The sequence below is a fragment of the Octopus bimaculoides genome, chromosome 2 (genome assembly GCF_001194135.2).
Source record: "Octopus bimaculoides isolate UCB-OBI-ISO-001 chromosome 2, ASM119413v2, whole genome shotgun sequence".
Lineage (NCBI taxonomy): Eukaryota > Metazoa > Mollusca > Cephalopoda > Octopoda > Octopodidae > Octopus > Octopus bimaculoides.
This window is the reverse complement of record NC_068982.1, coordinates 100,458,445-100,463,986: the sequence shown is the minus strand read 5'-3', so window position 1 is coordinate 100,463,986 and position 5,542 is coordinate 100,458,445. Positions and strand designations below refer to the sequence as shown.

Sequence of the window (5,542 nt, the reverse complement as noted above, 5' to 3'; positions counted from 1 at the left end):
GTTGAAGATGACGATGAACAGTTGGATGGTTTGAACTAAGATTTATTGCCAATTCTTCAACTGATAATGCAGGATTTTCTTCAAGTAATGCCTCAAAGAACTTATCATCAAACTCAGCTGGACAGATGAAGATCTGTTCGATCTTCATCTCCAAGGCTGAAATCTCCACTTCTGAATTTTGCAAACCATCTTCTGCAAGGAGTTTCATTTAAGCATTCTTTCCCATAAACTGAGTGTATGTTTCGAGTCGTTTCGGCTGCAGAGTTTCCTTTTTGTACTCATAAAGCATTATGTGCCTTAAATGCTCTTTGGATACTTCCATGTTAGAAAGGATTTTAATCAAACAAATTTCAATTCTATTATTGTGTACACAAATGCATAAAAATAATTTTTAATTCCTTCAGACATTCTAAAATACTATTAAATTTCATTCAATTTTAAGAAAGGCAAAATCGGACAGAACTTATGGGATGACTTGATATATATATTGAACTAAGGCAACTGAGAATGGCCCGCGGTATATAGTTGAGCAATAAAACAAGTAAAGATATATTTAATATTATACAAGATAAGTTCTGGGTATTGAAATTATATTCGCTTCCAGGGGAATAGACAAACTACTTGGTGGCAATTTGTACTGATTCCAAATGAGATGGAAAGACAATCTTAAGAATCAAGAATTCTCCAAAATTGACTTCTATTATGAAACAGACAATCTTATCTCTAGAGACAAGAGATGGAGAGCTGTAGGCACGTGATATTGTTTTGTTACTTTTGGGGGGAGGTTGTCTCAAACAGCGTTACTCGTGTAGCAGTTGTCCTACTTCATTTACTGCGTCAGCAATGGAGGCATATGCAAGAAACAGTAGATTACATTTATAATTTAAGTTAATTTGCGTAACTCGCATATAAGCATACATACATACATACATACATACATACATACATACATACACGTACGTTGATATACTTTAAGAACGCCATAAAACTGCTCTATTCGAATTCAGAAAGCATCTCGCACTGATGAGATGCTGGTATTCTGTAATTTTTAACACTCTACGTCTATACTAAATATTTCTTCAGGGGGAATACCGCGGTTTTATAGCTTTCTTAATGTATAACCATGTTAAGTTAGCTATAAAGATCACTATTCGGTACTGATACTGTTTCAAGTAATTTGAGTCAAACGAATCGCCTATACCGCTAATCGTTTTATAGGTGCAAAAGCAATGGTCACTCTCTGACCAGCCATAACAAACACCCTCATATATATATATATATATATATACATATATGTATGTATGTATGTATGTATATATGAGAATGTAGTACATGGGTACTTGACATGCAAAACACAAACCATAGAAGGGACTGATCATGTCAACAGCTTGACATGGAGTACCGACAAGTTTAAGACATCCCACTTTGAAGACTACAGTCATGCAATCCAAGAACAAGAGATCCCCACCAAGTACCTACAACATAAAAGGCAGAAAACTTTGACAAACAGCAAATGTGGGCTGTGCAAAACCAAGGCTGAAGACATCGACCTGTGATAATATCTGGAAGACGTTTCCAACTGTGAGGAAACGTCTTCCAGATATTATCTTCCCATGAGGCATGATACGGTGGCCAGAACGGTCTGGAACAATAGCAAAAAGAGATTACCTACAAACGATGTTGTCCATATTGAGGCCGATGGGTCAAAGAAATACTGGTGGACCTTGAAAATTAAAACATCAAGTTAAAACACAACCAGATAGATATCGTTGTGTGGCACCACAAATAAAAAATATGTTCTGCTGTGGAAATCAGCTGCCCCTGGGACATGAATGTGGTTAGAAAAATACAAGAAAAAAAAGACATGTATGGACTATTGATAAAGAGTTTCTAAATCCAATACCCAATATGCACTTTCAGCTTTGTACCCATTATTATTGGAGCAACAGGATACATATCAACCCGTCTGGAGCAAAGTATGGCTGAAGTTGGAAACTTGGAGAGAGAATGCAAATCCTTAATTCATACGCTACGAATGATCTCGATATCTGAGACTATAAAAATCTGCAAGACCTTCTTAAGATTTAAAGGATGACAGTTAAATCAAGATACTTCCCTTCATAACTTTGTTACGAAATCAGTGGCCGGTCAAAATTTACTCTAAGTTAAACAAAGAAAGAGAATACATACATACATACATACATACATACATACATACATACATACATACATACATACATACATACAAGCATGCATGCATGATGGCTGCCACTCGATTTTGAGCAATACCAACGTTTGGTTGTTCTCTTAAACATGAGCAGCATTGACGTGGCTTTTCAGTCCTTCTACAGAGCTATACACTTTAACACAGGTATAGCATATGATAAGAGAGATTATCATCCATGCTGTCATTTGCTTTGATTTCATCATATAGCATTTTGCTTTTCTTGATTACAGCCAACCATAATATGCAACACATAATAGAGAAATTAAAAATCAAGCGAGGCCTTTTAAAGTAAGGAAAGGCTTTGTACATGGACAATCCCGTTATCTAAACAACGTACGCATTTGCTAAAAAGTCTGCATAACTGGATGTAAACGAAGTTGCGAGTGTTATACCAAACTTGGTAGGGTTGTTGGTTAAGTGGCTGACAGCCCGACCGACCATGCGACAGGTTGTACTTGGTTACATGTTACCAGTAGCACTAAAATTAACCTAACATACACGTACACAACGACACACACACACACATATATAAAAACATATATATACATATATATAAACATGCTTATGAATAGATAGACAGACAGACAAACAAACGGACGGACGAGCAGACAGACAGGCGGGCAGGCAGACAGACAGACAGACAGACAGAAAGATAGATAGATAGATAGATAGATAGATAGATAGATAGATAGATAGATATTACTGGTACTTATTTCAACGGCACCAAGAGAAGACTTACATTCAGATCAAGTATATAGATAATCTAATGACAGCTGTGATGCAAATGGCGCCCGTCTATATAATGAACATTATTACATGTGAACATAAAAAGGCATGTACTTCGTGAGAAAATATTTTCTACATTTGCTCCCTCAAAACCAATGTCCATTAAACACACAATGACGTAGAATGAAATGACTCAATTCGCTAAATCGTTCAGGCATGACTTTCAACATGTCGATTTCATGTTGTATATTAAGAACATGGCAAAGCTCTTATGACTCTGCCAACTGACACAGTCGTTAGACAATAGGATAATATGCCTTACAGTATTAATTCCGCGTATCTACCACCTGAGTTCAAAACCTGGTGAAATCAGTTTTGCTTTCATCCTTTCTGGATTGGTAAATATGGCACCCGTTCAGTTCTGAGCTCCATTATTCTCTCTATCTAGCTCTCTCTTTTTCTCTTTGGAAGAAGATGGGCGAGGACAGGCCTGGAAATGTACGTGTTCGGTCAGATTTAAGACACACTACATATCAGGATGGCACTCCTACAATTCCTGCAGAAGTTGCGGGTTCAAGACTAGACAATGCTTTTATATATATGGAGGGTTTAAATTCAGGTCTTCTGCAAGAAAATACTCATCTTTTATGTAAGTCAATCGATGCTGCTTTCCGGCGACAGCCTTCACTTATCTATGACATAATAATATAAACGTGTGGTTATCTTAATTTCTCATGTATGTGTGTTTGTGTGCGTGTGCGTGTGTGTATGTGCATATCTATCTATCTATCTATCTATCTATCTATCTATCTATCTATCTATTTATCTATCTATCTATCTATCTATTTATATCTCTCTCTCTCTCTCTCGCTCGCTATATATATACATATATATGTATGGATGTGTGTATGCATGTATGTGTGTATGTATGTTTGCGCGTGTGTATGTATGTATGTGTGTATGTATGTACGTATGCATTTGACATCCATTCGCATCTAGTCGATTAGAAGAGCAATTAGGCATGAAGCTTTTGACGGAAAACGTCCAATCGACTTGCTTAACAGTAGGTCTCACCTTCAGTAAAGGAAAAAAAATTATGCCGTTTCGTGAATATTTCAGTTATAATCTACCATACTTGTTAAATAAGAATGAATGTCACCCGATGTTTTTCCCTTAATGCCATAGTATATTGACCGTGCTGTTATATTATTACTCTCTCCACCCATAATCACATAAACATTCTTCTTTTTTTCTGGTCTTCGATTAAATGTAACAGTTTGCAGCGATATTTCAATCAGACTAGCTAAGATACGACTTCACAGTGTATCTTAGCTAGTTACTAAAGCGGTTGTCTTTAATACCAGTAAGATCATCTTCAAGAAGTAAGTTTGATGTTTTTTTTATAGCGACTTTTACTTCTCTTTCACCTTCTGTTTTTATATGTTTCTTTTCAACAGAATTCTTGTAACACCCTCAGTTTGATCAACTAGTTAAACTTCATGGTTTTCTTAAATATGCACGGCTACTATCTTACAATTTCCTGATGTATTTTTCCTTTTAATTGTTCTATTTATATTTCTGATATATATATATATTTTTTTTTTGCTTTGAGAATATATCTTCGTATGTTAGCTAGTTTATTAGGGTACATTGCTGTATCCAAGCCTTTATTTAGGTTATTTTTCTTCCGTATTTTATATGTATATGTTGTTGAGTTTTCGTTCTTTGGGTAGAGCACTGCTGTAAAATAAGCGTGTAGGATTGAAATATATTCCTCACGTGTCCATTTATGCCTTTTTGGTTTTAATTGCGGGACATGAGGAACAAGTCCAGCTCTTTATTTTTGACGGTCATCATTTTCGTAGGGTACCGGTCCGTTCATTTCTGTTGTCAAATTGTTTTGCACGTGTAGTTTTTCGTACTTTTTGTGTAACAAGTTTAAAGTACGCACTTCCCGATTGTTATTCTTGGGTTGAATAATACCAGTATTATTTATTTCATTTGGAAAATAGAAATAAATTTCAATGAGTATTACTTACTTGGATATAGTCCAACCCTTTGTCAGCTATTTTTGGCTCCATGCGATGTCTTTATTTCCGATGTTTTTGGATAAATTTCGGAGCAGTGTTTTATCGCTCTCACATGTTAAACGTCAACGTCCCCGGTGTTTTCTTTATTATTATTATTATTATTATTATTATTATTATTATTATTATTATTATTATTATTATTATTATATGTTTGACTTTTGCTTTGTATTTGTTGTAAAAGTCTACGGCCACCCTCTTTTCTTGGCAGGTAAAGTCGTTCTATATCTGCCTTAGGGTGGTTCAGTCAATGCATTGTCAACAATTTTCGGATTTTTTGTCAAAATTACATATTTCAGTAATTGAAACTGTAAGTCACGTATTGATCGCTTCGATCCTGTTTCTTAGACTCTATCTTGAGTATTGCCCTTACCCTGCGATAACATTCTTTTCTGATCCTTTCCCTCATCATTGAATGTTTGATTCCATCACCTTCAAATACCCCTAGGTATTTGTAGCTCTCCGCTGGTTCTAACTCCTTTATGACATTCTGTTGGTCAAG

General features: G+C 35.6%; 1 protein-coding gene across 10 annotated transcripts in view; it reads left to right on the top strand.

Moving 5' to 3' along the window:
- The window catches only part of LOC106871624 (myb-like protein A), a 169,751-nt gene that overhangs the window by 30,078 nt on the left and 134,131 nt on the right, over nt 1-5,542 (top strand). Inside the window, exon 1 of one of the 10 annotated variants that reach the window (XM_052978522.1) lies at nt 4,225-4,335. The exons of 7 other annotated variants lie outside the window; for them this stretch is intronic. The gene's annotated coding sequence lies outside the window, so the exon portion shown is untranslated. Of the gene's footprint in view, nt 1-4,224; nt 4,336-5,542 lie in introns of those variants that run through there. 2 more of the 10 variants (XM_052978530.1, XM_052978523.1) reach the window with 2 other exon arrangements.